We start from the raw sequence: 17,621 nt of genomic DNA, 5'->3' as shown, positions 1-17,621 counted from the left end.
AGTTTGCGCGAATTTCAGACTACACCTCCTTAATTTATATATTATCTATGAATCTTCTATATCGATATGAGCCCTTCCCTTCCCTTCGTCTGGTTTTATTGTTTCATTAATGGCGTTTGTGTGTGTATATGTCTATATGCTTGCATTTCTCTTAAGAGTTGATCCGGTTCACATAGATTGTTTGCAGGTTTCTTAGAAATCCCGATGAAGAAAGAGGGTGGCATTGGCAGTGGCGCAGAACCCTGTCACGGTTTAGGCTACTGTTACCATGTTGTTTTCTGCAACAAGTGACCTGACGCCACCGTAATTAATATCTTTGGGAATTCAATGTCAGGGGTCCAATGCCCTTTGCAAGGGTTCAATTTCTCACCTTCTCCCAAGCAATTAAAGCACACAGATATGCCTGAATGGAAGCAAGAAACTCTATCCAAAGCCTTCAACTGGTGCTGCAGGCTAGATAACTGTACTAATATTATCATGATCTGGTGGCTTTCGTTACTGAGTCGTCTTTTCTTTCTTGTCATGGGCAACAACCCATTTGATCCATCTTCTTTGCACATTACAACTGGTTAGGACTTGTCAAACCATAACCTAGCTATCATGAACGCACTGAAATGCATGCGTATAGAATGCTGTACGTCTTCGAGGCTAGAAAAAAAAAAGCTGAGAATATTTCTTGATTCTTGATATCCGATTCATGCACATTCTTCATGCACCTTAAAAGAGTTTCGCAGGATAGATAGTGATTGATTTTTAAATGTTATTTTAGAAATATATTAAAATAATATATTTTTTATTTTTTAAAAATTATTTTTAATATTAATAAATTAAAATAATTTAAAAATACTAAACATATATATTAATTAAAAAAAATTACTTTTTTTTAAATACTTTTAAAACAAAAAAACAGTAATAAAATAAAACTCCTATTATGTTTTTCGCACCTCGAAATCTAACTTCAATCAAGTTGTGTGCAACTTATTTGCCAATATTATATAGCATTTGATATGAACTTTTGTAATATGTCACATGATACAATTAAAAAACAGATATCATAAAATATCTCTTGCCGTTAGCTAGATACATTCCTTCATACCTGTACAAAGCACCAGTGCGCGCATTCTTCTTCCATGGTGGTTCGTGGTGGGTTTTGCTTGTATTTTTCCTACTGTGTTGCTTTGGTCCATGAAGCATTGTCCCCACCCTGTAATTAATAAATGGGGACTAGCGAATCAAAGGAAAGATCAAGCATATGGTGGGAATTACATGCTATGGCATTGATTCAGAAAGATAGCATGAAGATAGTGAGTCCAAATTCCAGTCAAAATACACAACGGTACATACTTTGTTGCTTTAAGACATGACAATCACTGCACTTCCCACCTTAACCCCCTTCTCCTCTCTCTCTCTCTCTCTCTCTCTCTTATTTATTACCCATGGAGTTCCCCATGAATTGGACTGCAGAGAGAAAGGTAACTTTTTTTTATTTCTCTGATAAAAAAAAATGATGAAAGTTGCTATTACCGTGGTGAAAACAAGGGTCAAGGTGAATGCAAGAACTGAGAGGGTTTAGGCCAGGAGGGCGCACGCGGGGTCAGTAAATGCAGTGAGCAAGTCTGGGGTTTGTAGACTTTGTCGATCTCTAATTGGCCAAATATTTTCACGAGTTGTCATGTAGAGAGAAAGGTAAAAAGCTGGTAACAATTGGGAGTTTCTATCCACTTGGTCAAACATTTAAACAAGCTTACAGGGATTGCTATTTTAATGCCTGGATTTGCTTTCAAAAGGTGTTATAACTTGTCATAGAAAGAACAAACATGAAATCAAACAAGTTTGGAAGCGGGCTTTTTCATGCGTTGGGAATTGGAACTTGGTTGCCATGTCGTGACCTGTGTGCTTATAAATGAAGTAGTCTTGTTTTGTTGCTTCTGCTACGTACAAGAGTGAAGCTAAGGCCTACAGGAGGGCCATTGTTTAGTTACTTCGCTGGCTATCTTTAAGTGTGTTAACACAGTAACGAATACATAAAATATAGCAGTCTAAGCAGATGCATAATTTATAAGCCAAAACACAAGAAATTAATAAGATTTCATAATGTATGTTGCAAAGGTGGAGGAAACAACGAAGCAAAATAGCAAAAGTATAGGATTGTATGTTGTTGAACACCACAAAACAAAGTAAAAGTCATGAAGTCCCGTACAAAAGTTTTAAACAAAGATATGTGCAAATGGAGAGATGGGTTCCAAGTTTTTTGTGCAAAGATGAGGACAGAGATTCTATTGACTCTACTATTGAACACGCACATCTGCTGGTTTGTCATCCTGCAACGAAACGATCAAAGTTTTGTGAGAAATATGAAAAGGCAATAGGAGCTGAAGTTGATAATCTTCGTCTAAAGCAAGAACAGACATTTAAAGGATATAAGTGAAGTACATGCACATGAACTATGCAAACAAAAAGAAAAACACAAAAAAGTTTCCAAAGCACAAATGTAAATGTAGGTGATTGGTTGTTAAAAGAAGTTTCTTGTAACCTGACGCAACAAATAGCCTGATTTTTTAAAGCATAAAAAATGACAAGATCAACAATGCAATGGCATTTAAGAGAGTCTTATAACATATGCTGACTAAAAAGAAAGTACAATAATGTAGGCATATCCTTGCTTGATGGAAGACCCAATTGGAGATGTGATTTGCAGTGCGTTGCGTGGTACATGATACATGGTGTGTGGGGGGCCCTGAATTGGACAATAATGGAGTCACAATTTTATTTTTTTGTTTTTATCCTCTTTTTGTTGGTTTTATTTTCATTTCATTCCTTGGTGTTTTGTTGATTGGAGATTCGATTTTATAATTTTTTAGGTTTATTTTTTTATAAGGCTAGTCTAAACTAATAAATAGAGTCACAAGTTATAAAAATTAGATCGGATTGATTTTGGTAATTTTTAGGTTTTTTTTTTTTAATTTTATCCTTTTAACATTTAGTTGGTTGTTGATATTGAACTTCATGATTTTTTTTTTATTTTTATTTCTACGGGATCATCTCAATCTCATGTTTCAAATTACAAACTTAGCGAGTTACCCTAGTTGACTCAGATCTTTTTTTTCATTGCTTTTTTTATATTGATTTTTTTTTTTCAGTTTTATCTCTAAAAATTGGGTTGTTTGGGATTTGGGGTTTGTTGTTTTATTTAATTTGCTTTCTTTCGAGGTTATCATGCATGGTCTCACAACTAGGCCGTGTATTTGCTAGGTTGACTTGATTTTTTTTTTTTTAATTTCTTCTTTCAACATTTGATTTGCTTTTTTATAGCATTATCATGCTCCAATTCATATTTGCTTCTTTATCCAATAAGATTTTAAATCTCTTAGACTTCATGACTCTTGAATTTAGTCTCTTGGTTTTTTATGACATTTGGGTTTCCTAGTATCCTTTAATGTTCTTATTTTCTTCTCATATAAATAGACTATTTGTCTCATATTCTAAGCATTGAGAAAAATATACAAGAAAAGGTATAAACTTCTCTTTTAAGTTTTATTTTGAATATGTATGTTCTTACTTGTTTTTTTAAAAAAAACATGTTATCAGCATAAACACTCTACTTAATTTATATTGAAATCTTGGCACATATAAATTCCTAATTTACATGGCTTGTAGAATAAATGGAAATTAATTACCAGGTAAAGTTTCTCAGGGTAAATTAATTACCAAACAATCTCCATCAAGGGTTGTTATAGAATCACCGTATTTTCTTGAAAGAATTCAAGGAGATATATGTGGATTTATTCATTCATCATGCAAAACTTTTAGATATTTTATTATATTAATTGATGCATCAAGTAAATGGTCACGTGTTTTTTTACCTTTTAGGTGAAATATTGCATTTGCTAGATTATCATACTACATGTACAATTTCATGATTATTCAATCAAGAAAATTCAATTGAATAATGCTGGTTTGTTTACTTCTCAAGCATTTGATAATTTTTTGCACTTCTATTAGAATTGATGTTGAACATCCTGTTGCTCATGTATATACTTAAAATGGTCTAGCAGAATCAATTATAAAGTGCCTTCAATTAGTTGTTGGACCATTACTTGTGAAATCAAAATTGGTTCGACTCTTTCATGTTATGGTATTGATTGAGGTGGATTTGCTTGTTGACTTGCTGATCTTCATTAATGTTATCATGCTAGATAAAACCCTTCTGCTACATCAAGTTTTTTATGAATCCCTTGTGAAAATTTACAAATATTGTCGTAGGCTTCCCCAAAGCTGTTGCAGCCAAGGGGAGGAATATTGATGCTTCTGGGCTGCTAGCAGAATGTTTGTTTCTCCTTTCAGCCTTGATCCTGCTGTGCAGGCTACAACAATGAATAATCACAAAGGCTACCAAGTAGTGCCTCTTGCTGAGCAACCAGCCAGTTCCAAAAGGGTAGAGGTTATAAGCCTCAAGAATGTGCATGTTGAGGCTATGATTAGTGCCAGTGAAGTGGTTTATGGGAGAAAAAAGGCTAAACTTACCTCTCATACTGTACAGATAGCTCAAGACATTATCCCTTTTGTTTCAACTGATATATTGTATGTCCTTGATGATCATTCATAATTAGAGACACTACATTTAACAGAGGGGATAAAACCTGACACAAGTTGGCATCAGTACGTGATGCGGAGTCAGAGTTGGCTTATGGATGACACTCCCCTGCTCTTGTCTGGCAATCAGAAAGGCAAAGCATTGATGGTTGATACACCAGCTGGCCTCAAGCATAGAAAGCCTGGTTGTCCCCGAAAGGGTGTTATCACACTTATTTAATATGGTAGGGATAGACCTCCCGAGTCTTCCTCTTCTTGATAGCTCTCTCTTTGATCAGTTAGGGTGCCATGACACCTATATTATGTTGTGATGGGTGCATGCTCTCATCCTACAACTGCGTGAGTAGCTTGTTTCTTTAAATGTGATTTGTCCTACTACTATGGAGGTAGGTTGGGTCTAATTGCTATGTTGATACACCTTGGTATGCTAGGCTTTCTGAAGCTAGCTACTAACATTGGTTTCTACTGAAGTTGGTAGGTTTTGTGGATCAGCACCAGGTGGATGAGGATTGTTTGGGTCTTTTTTATTTCAATTGTTGTGGGATGAGTTCAAGGTCCCTTTGGAGTGAGTTTTTGGTGCTTATAGTTGTTATTCTTTTGGCAATCATCTGTTGGTTGTGTTGCCTGCTGTGCATGTGGATTCTCTAATCCTGGCTAGGCTGTTAATGTATTTTTTTTTCTTTAGTTGTGTTACATTATGTAAAATAGTCGTGTTTGATGACTATGTGGTTTCTTGTTTAAGGGAGGTTGTTCCCTTCATTTATATGCATGTATGTTATGACTTGCTGGTCTTCAACCTAATTTCATTTTGATCTATAAAATTTCTTACATTTGAAAAAAAAAAAAAATTGCCTACATCTGTTTAGGGACATGTTATATTAAATACTGCACCATTAGGTAGAATTAAACCAAGTATTTACCATAAAAATTTTCCTTTGCAATATGTTTGGTATACTAGCAAATATATTTCATCTATGAACTTTTAGTTGTATTGTATATGTGCTTATAGCGCCCCCATAAATGACTAAAATAGATCCACAATGTAGAATAGAAATTTATGTTGATTTTGATTCTTCATCTATTATTAGATTCCTTGAACCTTTAACTATGTTATTTTAAAGGCACGTTTTGAATACTGTCATTTTGATGGGAATATTTTCCCATCATTAGGGAAAGAAAAGTTAGTGTCTGAAGCACGACAAGAAATTACTTGGAATAACCTAAACTTATCTCATTTTGATCTAAGGATGGATTATGTGAACTTGAAGTTCTAAAGATAATTCATTGACAAAATATTGCAAATCAATTACCAAATACCTTTACCAATAGTGAAAAGGTGGTTAAATCTTATATTCTAGTTGCAAATGTTTCATCTAGAGTTAAAATCTCTAAGGGATAAAAGGCAACATAGTAGTAAATGAATCTATATCATGCTTAAAGCACGGAAGACTTGTTAGTGCTAAGGATAAAAATCTTAGAAAATAAAAATTACAACAAATATATAATGATACTCTTGAAGATTCATTATCTACAAAACAAATGATAAATATTGTGTCAATATCATCTTCCAATATTGATCCTATTGAAGAGAGATCTCCTGAAGAGATCTAGATACCTGAAAATAATAAGATCTTCATAAACTATGTTCACACATGAGAGATTTTGGATCAAAATAAAATTATCATAAATGACGTATTTTTATTTAAGGTTGCTTTCTGCATCACAAGAAGTGATGATGAAATTGAACCACAAACTATTGAAGAATGTCAATACAAAAATGATTGGCCAATATGGAAAAAAACAATCCAAACAGAGTTAAACTCACTAGCTAAACGTAAAGTATTTGGACATGTGATTCATACACCTAAAGGTATTATACCTGTTGGATATTATAAATGGGTTTTTGTTAGAAAACAAAATGAGAACAATGAAATTGTTTGATACAAGACACGACTTGTTGTACAAGGTTTCTCACAAAAACTTGGCATTAATTATGAAAAAACGTATTCTCCAATTATAGATGCAACACTTTCAGGTTTTTGAGTGGTTTAATAGTCTAAAAAACTTCAGATATACATTTAATGGATGTAGTTATAATATATCTATATGGATTATTAAATAAAGATATCTATATGAAAATCCTTAAAGGATTCAAAATGCCTAAAGCCTTTTATGATAAACCCAGAAGTGTTTATTTTATTAAACTATAAAAATCTTTATATGGGTTGAAGCAATATAGTTATATGTGGTATAATCATCTTAATGAATATCTTTTAGAAAAAGGATTTGAGAATAATGAGATTTGTCCATGTATTTTTATTAAAAAATCTACATCTAGATTTGCTATTGTTGCAATATATGTTGATGATTTAAATCTTTTTGGTACTCTTGAATAGCTCATAAAATTTGCAACCTATCTAAAAGATGAATTTGAGATGAAAGATCTTAGAATGACAAAATTTTATCTTGGTTTACAAATTGAACAACTTTCAAATGGAAAATTTATCCATCAATCGATGTATACAGAAAAAGGTCATGAAGCACTTTTACATGGACAAAAGCACTTTTACATGGACAATGTTCATCCTTTAAGTGTACCTATGGTTGTTCAATCACTTGATATAAAGAAAGATTATTTTCGACCGCTAAAAGAGAATGAAAATATTCTTGGTCCAGAATTACAATATCTTAGTGTTATTGGAGCATTTATGTATCTTGCAAATTATACAAGATCAAATATAGCTTTTACAGTCAATTTATTGGCAAGATATAGTTTCACTCCCACAAAAAGACATTGGAATGAGGTTAATCATATACTTTGCTATTTATGTGGAACAACTAAAATGAGATTATTTTATAGTAGATTAAATTCATAATTGATTGCACATGCAGATACAGATTATTATAAACAAGTTATTTGTTTACATATAAAGGTACCGTAATTTCTTAGAGATCTGTCAAACAAACATTAGTGGCTGCTTCATCATGTCATTCAGAAATTATTGTAATCCATGAAGCAAGTCGAGATTGTATATGGCTAAGGTCAATTATCTAGCTCATAAAATAAAAATATAGATTGTCAACCATTGAAGATATTCTAGCAATATTGTTTGAAGATAATATTGCTTGCATCAATAAACTTAGAGGAGGCTACATTAAAAGAGACAAAAAAAGCATATTTGTATGTGCGACGAATGATGAAAGCTATGTCCTAGGTACCTGTATTTATAAAATGAATATATAGGTGTGTGTATGATAAGGTGGTCTGAGTAAAGAAAGTGATAAGGCTACAAAAATCACTAAGAGTATTCTTATTTCCTTGAGATCCTTGCACAATATCATTGACAACATGTTTTACGACCTTCACTTCAAGATTGCATTAGCTTCTTCTTTAACGGATCTCTTCCGAGGTGTTAATCTCTTCCTGAACAAATACCTGCACAAAGCCCCTTAGGGGTGTTGATGGGATACCCTTCAAAGATCAAGTCAATACCAAGTATTTTTTATGTAATAAAAGACATTAATGGAAGTATTAATCAACTTTTATGAAGATGGAGAAAAAAAGAAGGACAAAGAAGTAGATAATGTGTTTTTGTCTCAAATTATAAGGTTTCGAACCCCTTTCTGTATATTCCACTCCCCTTTTATATTACCTGACTTGATTTGCTTCATATTACATAGGAGGAATAAAGATATAATCTCATAATAGTAAAATAATATTATTCTAATGCTTGTACCATCGCATTTAATTAATACAAATATGGACGGTTTGTTCGTATTTAATGGGATTATGATGGGCATCATGATTATTAATTCAGACTCAAGGTATGAAGGGCTCAGTATAGAGTGACACGTTAGTTATACACCTAGTCTGAGGGATGTTGGGCTCAACCTACACCCGAAGCCTAGGAGAAATAGGTCTAGCTCATGATCGTGCCCAAGAAAAAATAGAGACGGTCGCGTCTAGACCCAACTTGGAGCTGAGCGCAAATGCATCCTGGCCTAGTACGGGGTTAGGCGCAGACGTGTCTTGGCCCATACTAGGGTTAGGTAACAAAAAGGATATAACCCTATTTTTTGTTGTAACTTCAAGCAATGACCTTTTAAATGGAGTTGGTTTATTAACTATAACTAAAACTTATCAGTGTTTTACTATAGCACAGAATAATGTTCACTGTAAGTGAATTTACTATAGATTACACTGTGTTGCACTATAGATGCATTATGAGTGCTTTCACTATGGACTGTGAGAGCTTTCACTGTTGACTGCACTGTTTAGTAGGGGTGTGATTGGGTTGGAGGGCAAAGGTGTCGGCCTGGAGGCAAGCCCTGGCGCTCGGTCTGCCCAACCTTGGGGTTGGGGGCAGACTAGGGCGCCAAACGCGTTGGCACCTGGTGCTTGGTCTGCCCGGCCTTAGGCGCTGGGGCAGACCAGGATGCACGTGGTGTTTTGGCTGCCATGCTCACAGGTAGCCGTCCAAGCGCCGTGTGGTGCTTGATTTCCTTTCTCTTGGGTGTAGTCCAAGCACCATATGGCGCTTAAGTTGTCTATATTTTTAGTATAATTGTATTAAAAATATTATTTTTTAGTATAATTAATATTAAAAGTATTATTATATTATTTCTTAATATATTTTTTTAGTAGAATTGATAGTATTGGTAGTAAAAATATTATTATTTTGTTAGTCTAATTAATAGTATTGATCTCAAAACTATTATTATTTGTTTTATTAATATTTTTTTAGTATAATTAATAGTATTAGTCTCTAAAATATTATTATATTTGGTGTTATAAATAATATTATTTTTATAATAATTCATATTATTGCTACAAAAAAATATTATTATTTGTATTATAAAAATTTTAGTATTTTCATTAAAATTTATAAGAGTATAAATATTATTATCATCATTAATAAATTTTTAAAAACTACTATTACTATGAAAAAAACCACTTTGGAACACGTGACACTTGAGTTCCCTATTGACGGCAAACCGCCTAAGCGCCATGTGGCGCTTGGCCTACTTCCTCTGCGCTGCAATCCAAGAGTTAGGTGGCACTTTGGCTTGGGCACTACCAGGCATGGCCCATGGCTAGCCTTAAGCCTGGCAAGGCTAAACCCAAAATAATATTGGGTGCTAGTTGCGGGCAAATCAAGCGTTACATGGCATTTGAATAACACCACCCCAAGTCATAAGATGTTCTCAAGGCTATGGAAATTAAACTTATGGTCTGATTGTATTTAATGATTGATATCCAAGAAATGAATTTATTTAATATGCCATAAAATTTATTTTCATTTATCTCATAGTAATTGTAATTGTAATTGTAAGATAATTGAAATAATTTTGCATTAGTTAAATTTAAATTATTGAAAGAATATCATTTAGTTTAGCATATAATAAAAATAAAAATAAAAATAATTTTTTTTTTTTATTTCTTCATATATTCTAAATCATGGATTTGGATATTCTTAAAGGAACATGTTCCAATTCCTATTGATAGATTTGAACTCAATGTATCAAATTAGATGAGAGAAATTATATATATATATATATAAATATAAAATAAGTTATTAGTATTGAATCATATTCATGTAATTTAAACTAAATGATTAGATTTAACAATCTGACATGACACAGTATAAAAAAAAAATATTAAAAAAATATCTACGTCTATATGAATAACTGAGTTCAAAATTAATGATGAGATTTGAAATACAATAGATCATGTTTACAAGAAGATTCAAATTCTTCTTCTTCTTCTTCTTCTTTAATCTAGAGAAACACTATTCACTTCATCAAATATCATTTTCATCTATTGATTATAAACTGATAACTATTTGTATTTCATGCATCATAAACCTTATTTGATTACTTTGTAAATTTGTATTGCACGTTCGATGAGGATCCCTTTGCTTTTTCCTAGTCCGGTTTGACCACCTCCAGATGTTTTTGGCATCTCTCTCTTAATTTAGTATTTTACGTTATTTACATTTATTGGATCGAGCACTTAAATAACTCTTCAATTTAATAATTTAAATATGAGATTTTCTTTTGAGAAATTAATATATATGAAAGAATTTTACCCCCCCCCTCCCCCAATGGGTGGACAGCACCCTAATTAAGTTGATACATATATATACTTTTCAATGAGATAATTAAGTTGAGGTAACCGATTTTATTTTTAAAATGAAATCTTACATCGTATTCTCTACTAGTTTTACAGGAAATCAATGTAGTGTATCTACTAGCCAGCTAATGTAATTGTTTTGCAAGTTGCAAGATGCACGGATTTCCTGACAAAAGATCTTACATGGGAATTGAATTATTATTATTATTATTATTATTATTATTATTATTATATGGATATCTAGATTAGCTTACGCGTAAATTTAATGCCTGATTGATTGATCTACATCCTTCAAGGTTTGAGAATTGAATTATTTGGAGCTCGTATGGTTGGTTTATGTTGTTTATTTAAATGTTATTTAAAATATTTTTATTTAATAATATTTAAAAAAAAATTCTTAATATTAGTTCATCAAAACGATATCAAAACATAAAAAAAATCAAATTAAAAGATTTTTTTTTTTAAAATAGATTCTTCTTTAAACAAGTTACTCTAGCTTGAAATCTAGTATTGAAACCATAGTTTTTAAACCCAACCTGGTGGTTAACCCGGTATAACGATCGGGTCACGGGTCAAATAGGTTTACCTGAGTTAGTTGAATCCTTGGTCAACTTGTCGGGCTGGACTGGATTTTAAAACACTAACTGAAACAATAGAGAAGGGATTTTTTTTGCCTTTCAAGAAGGCCATCGCAAATGTGAAGGGTATAATGAGACAAATGACAATAGGACGTGTTGTAGGGCTAAGGACCATAGTTATTAAACTCGAACCGGCTTGATGGGTCGACCCGGGGGTTGGACCGGTCCGGGTTTGTTAAAAGATCAACCGGTGCAACGACCCAGCGGGTCAACCCATGCCCGAGCAAGACTCCTTTTTTTTGTTGCAAATGTGGAATTTGAAACCTATCGGTATGTATACTTTATATTTTCAAGAAAAAAATTATGTTTTTTCAATGTGGAATAAAAAAACTTTTTAATTTAAATACTTCAACATAAAAGGATAACATTAATATATATACTCTATGTTCCCAAGAAAAAAGTTATATTTTTTCAATGTGGGATTTGAAATCCATTAGTATATATATTCTATATTCCCGAGAAAAAAGTTATGTTTTTTCAATGTGGGATAAAAAAAATTTTTAATTTAAATACTTCAACTAAAAAATTAACATAATATTATTTTAATATAGGATAAAAAAATTTTTTAATATTTTTTAAAACTTCATTATTTATAATATGTATAACCTATATTTACATAGATTTTTTTTTTAATTTTTTCATATAAAATATTAAAACTTTAATTTTTTTTTTAATTTTTATAGGTTAATCAAGGTTGACCCTAATTGATTTGGGTTAATCTGGATTGACTCATAAAATTTAAGACCTAATTTTTTAATTGGATCAAATTCTCGAATTGGATTTAATAACTATGATAAGGAACACTTGTTTTTTTTGGCCACGTAACCACCTAAATTACGAAAAATACAATTTTCCCATCGCAACAGACATTTCCTGTTACTCGCATTAAAAAATATATATATATGTTTCTTGTTCAAATCTTTTGCTTCCCCACTTTGTTTTTTTCTCTGTCTACCGCTTTGCTTTTCTTCCTTTTATTTGATTATTGTTTTCACAAACATTTTCCATCACACAACCATTCTTACACTTTCAGTTCGTGTTTGTTTGATTCTTACATAGAAACATGCCCTATTATATAATTGTTATGCAAATGGATGGATAGACTCAAACGAATATCAATTGCAAGTGTAAAACTTGGCATGACCTATGATAATAGAATTAAATGATCAAAACTACAAAAAAAAATTAATTGATGTCCCATATGTAAGTTTAATTTACTAAAAAAAATTATAAAAAACTGAAGTACATCAACAGGCAGATAATATTTAGTATTATATTAGGTGTTGCTTTGTAAAATGTTTCTCGTTTAAAAATATATTAAAAATATATATTTTATCTTTTTAAAATTTATTATAAATATTAGCATATTAAAATAATTTAAAAATATCATAAAAATTAATTTAAAGAGAGATGGATTTCTGTGGGATAGCAGATCCTCATGGCCACATTCATGTTAGGGAATCTGTGTATGTAATCCACATGAATATGGCACCGCGCTCTGATCTGTAGCTTAGCTGATGATGTGGTTCGTTTTGTTAAACTTTCAGGACCCGGGCTATAGCACGATAGAGACGCTAAAAAAAAAAAAAAAAAACCAAACGTTACCAGTCCAGGAGTTCTCAGCTTTCACCAAATTTCTTTGCGATGATTGGGATTTCGCTATGCAGTAGATTATAATTTAGCTTCGTTTGCTTGAATTTGTTGAATGTAATTGCAAGTAGTTCTGTCTCCCTTTTGGCTTCGATTTTGTTACATCAACCAGGTGGTCGCTATCAACTCACTTCGTCCATTTTGTCTGTCTACTGTGCATAATCTCAAGAATGCCTGTCTTGGAAATTATATAAGATAATTGAGGATAAACAATAAAAGGGAATTTTGGTACTAATCTGGAAAGGCTCAAGAGGAGAAAAGGTGAAAAGGGATCTTAAAAAAGAAAGGTAGAGATTGGCCTCATGTATAGAGGTTTTAGAGTTTTGCCCAGTAATGAGTAAAAAAGATACAATGTGGATCATGGCTTTCACGAGATAGGACTGCAAAATTGTTGCAGCAGCTAGCGTCCCCACACTAACTCATCTCAGCCCAATGAGTTTAGTTTGGAATTCCAATTTGAAGGTTCCTAAGTTCAGAAATTGTTGAAATGGGATAGAAGATTGGTCAAATGAAATTTTGACAACTATTTCAATTTCAATTATGCAACTCAAGATCTGAAAGTCTCCAAATCTTCACTTCAAGTTCAACTCTTGTAAACAATATCAATTTTTTTTATGATTTGGATGTGAGCAAAATAAATTATGCGTTAGATTAGGCACGTTAAGCTAACGTTTGAATCGAATATCTGCAACCTATCATCAAAAGAGAGAGAGAAGAGAGGGTGGAGAGCTTGATGCATGAGCTTGGCCTTTTCCATGTTGCAGATTGTTTTCTTGGCGATGAAGAGAGTAGATGTATATCTAGTGGAGAAAGAAAGAGTGTGTCAATTGGGGTTGACATGATTCATGATCCACCAATTTTACTCCTTGATGAGCCAACTTCAGGCCTAGACAGCACTTCAGCTCTTCAAGTGATTGAACTACTTTCATCAATGGCAAAAGCAAAGCGAAGGACAGTGGTGCTGTCTATCCATCAACCGAGCAATAGAATTCTTCGATACATTCCCAATTTTTTAATCGTGTCTCACGGTTCAGTTGTGCATAATGGCGCGCAGCCTGGAATCACTTGAGGAAACCATAACCACGTTGGGATTCCAAATTCCATTGCAACTAAATGCTCTGGAGTTGGCAATGGAAATTATCAATACACTAAAAGATGCAAAATCCAAAATGTACACCCCTACTCTAGAAAATAATGAAACATATTCCTACACAATTTGGCCCCAGGAAGAAATTGTCCAAACCCAACAAGGTATAATTGATAGCAAATATTCAGGCTTCTGTTCCTTCTTCAATTTGTCTGAAATCATGTTTCTCTGATCAAGATCTAGGAAGATCATTTATAGAACAAAGCAGCTATTCTTGGCAAGAACTACGCAAGCCATGTTTAGAGGCTTTGGGTTAGGCAGGTGTTTATGTCAAGGTGGGGAAGGATGAAGGGGGAGTTGCTGAGCGATTAGGCCTCTTTGCATTTAGTCTTAGTTTTCTCCTTTCTTCGACAGTGGAAGCTCTTCCCATATACCTTCAGGAGCGGCGTGTTCTGATGAAAGAACCTTCAAGAGGAGCCTATATATAATATATCCCCCTACATGATTGCCAACAGCATCGTCTTTCTGCCTTTCTTGTTTGCAGTGGATATTCTTTTCGCCGTCCCTGTGTACTGGATTGTGGGGTTTAATCCATCCATTGCTGCCTTCGCATTCTTCGCATTTGTGGTGTGGCTTATTGTCCTGATGGCTAGTTCTCTAGTGCTCTTCCCAAGTGCAGTACTCTCTCCTGACTTTACTTCAGGAAATTCACTCATCTGCACAGTTCTTGGAGCATTCTTTCTCTTCTCTGGATACTTCACTCCAAATATTGGCGGTTCATGTATATTATGTTAAAATTTCCTTGAATCTGAAAGCGACGGCAGCTAGTATGGCTGAGTTGAGGAGGGGCTAAGCGCTGTTGCATATTCTAATTAGCCCTCCGTCTCTTCCCGCTTCCCCTCCGTACTGTATGTAAGGAACACCGCTTCAGAAGGTATTTGATCTGTATTTCCATCTCCAATACTCCTGTGTTAAGGAGTTTCCCTGAAAGCTATGCTATGCCTTTTTACCTCTTCCTATCCCTATCCGCTGGCTGTATCGAGAGTATCGCCCATGTACGTTTAAAGTAGGAGAATCTAAAGCTATGATATCTGTAGTTACATGTAGCTCCTCTTTTTTGAAGTTTGAAGAAAGGTGTGTCAGGACATCTTGTAAAAGAAAAGCTAATGCATCGGTTAAAACCAGATGAATCAATCTTAATAAGGGTAGGAAGACAATCCATTTATTCAATAGCTTTTTTTATTGCATTATCTCGATTCTTTAATTGTCCGGCTGTAAATTCTGTAAGAACATTTAAGTGTATGTAATGGTTTTCAATTCTTATAATTATAGAAATGTTAAGTTTTTGGCTCATACTATTAAGTTCTTCTCGTAGTTTTATCGGTAATTCTCTCCTATTAGTTTGATTAAATATAGAATTATTATCCCAATTTGAGTACCTCCATCCCACTTGAACATTCTCAATTAGAGTGGCTCTGGATTCGGGTTCCTGCTATAGTCAAACACGAGAAAAGAATAATATATACTAACATTAGACAATATCATTTTATCGGGGAATGGCTATACTGTAAGTATTCTATTAGTTATATATCAACATTCCAATAAAAATACTTGTATATATCAAAAAAACTCAGGTTCAACGAGGATTTCTTTAGTCCAAATCATTGTATAGAAATATAAGTATTTGGTTGATCTAAAGTTCATGTAATTTATTCTTTATTAATATTATTTTTTTTGGTCAATCTTTGAATTGAATAAAACCAACTACAATAGGAATCGCTCTATAGAACCTTTTTTTTTTTACAATTCCCTAATATCGAGTGTATTATAAGATCGTGATTGAATCCATATATGTTTGATAAAAAAAAAAAAAAAAAAGAGAATCTTTTCCTTTGAGAATAATACAAAAATAAAAGTGTTCAATTGAAACATGAAAACATGACTAAATTTGACCTAGTTACTGTATGGAACTGGGTGGATAAAGGGGGGAGCTTCTCAACGGATGAAAAGAGTCCAATGACTTCGAAAGAATTGAACGAAGAGCCGTATGGTTAAGGTGCAATTTCATCTTCTGAATCTCGGTTAATCTCATTTCCCGTTTTAGAGATTATTTTGAGGCATTCTATATATGAGCCTCTTCAAACAGGACTTATTGTTATTGATTCAACGATCCCTATAGAATGTGGTCAACAAGAATTAATTATTGGGTACAAGCAGACTAGTAAAACAATAGTAGCCACAGATACGATTCTCGATCAACAAGGACAAAATTTAATGTGTGTTTATATAGCTATTGGTCAAAAAGCATCTTCTATGGCTCAAATAGTGACTGCTTTACAGGAAAGAGGAGCAATGGAGTATACTATTGTGGTAGCCCAAATGACGGATTCCCCAGCTACACTACAATGTCTCACTCCTTATACAAGAGCAGCTCTTGGCTGAATATTGTGGCATTAAGGTAACTAGTCTACTCATTTCGTTAAGATAAACAAGACATATTCTATCATAACTTATTCTTGACAAGAAAAAAAAAAACACAGTGCCGATAAATCCATGAAATATTATTTGTAAAATGACCTTGTTGAATCCTATATCACTTATAGAGCATATTTCTACAATTGTAAAACCCATATGAGATACAGAAGAATAGGCCATTTAAAAAAAAAAAAAATTGACCAGAAGATGTTGAAGCAACATAAATTATTTGTATTGCGCCTACTATTATCAACCAAGAAGAAAATATAAAATGGGCATGGTATAATAATTTCATATTTCTTCAAACTAATCCATATACCTCCCATTTTTAATAAGATTCTAGAATGTATAGTTGAACTAATAGCAGGAAGACCTTCTAGGGATAAGAGATATAGGGATAAAAAAAAAAGCTAAAAATGGATCTTTCATATATAATCTTGTATAATCTTAAATGTTATTAATTCGAGTGCGTAAATCAAATAATATAATGTAAGCAAAAATTCCTAAATTCATGAAGATATAGAAGAGCATACCCCTTCATGATACACCTTTGATTTGTGTTAGCTTTTGCTACATACTTGCTTGGCAAAAATATTAATTTTTTTTTGTATATTTTTAAATGGTTTTGATGTGTTTATAATAAAAATAATTTTTTAAAAAATAAAAAATATATATTATTTTAAGTATTTTGAATAAAAAAAACGCTTGAAAAACAACCACTAACATACTCCTCAACACTTAATAAAAATACCTTATTAGATTTGCATGTAATTTTTAACTCAAAAGCACCTCTAACCAATTAGAAACAAAAATAAATAGAAACATAGTTCCAATAAATTATATTTTAAAAGATTTTAATTTTTTTTTTATTTTTAAATGGTTTTGATGTGCTCATAGTAAAAATAATTTTTAAAAAATAAAAAATATTATTTTTAAATACTTTTAAATAAAAATACACTTTAAAAAAACAACCACTACTCTTTAATATTTTAAGAACAATACTATAGTAGGTTTACATGTAATTTTCAACTCAAATAGCACGATT

General features: G+C 32.6%; 1 pseudogene; it reads left to right on the top strand.

Annotated features, from left to right (window-relative positions):
• The first annotated feature begins 4,324 nt into the window (after positions 1-4,324).
• Positions 4,325-16,543, top strand: LOC118055590 (ABC transporter G family member 23-like; annotated as a pseudogene).
• Positions 16,544-17,621: the final 1,078 nt, after the last annotated feature.

Source organism: Populus alba, chromosome 1 (genome assembly GCF_005239225.2).
Source record: "Populus alba chromosome 1, ASM523922v2, whole genome shotgun sequence".
In the NCBI taxonomy this organism is placed as follows: Eukaryota; Viridiplantae; Streptophyta; class Magnoliopsida; order Malpighiales; family Salicaceae; genus Populus; species Populus alba.
This window is presented reverse-complemented; position numbering and strand designations above follow the sequence as displayed.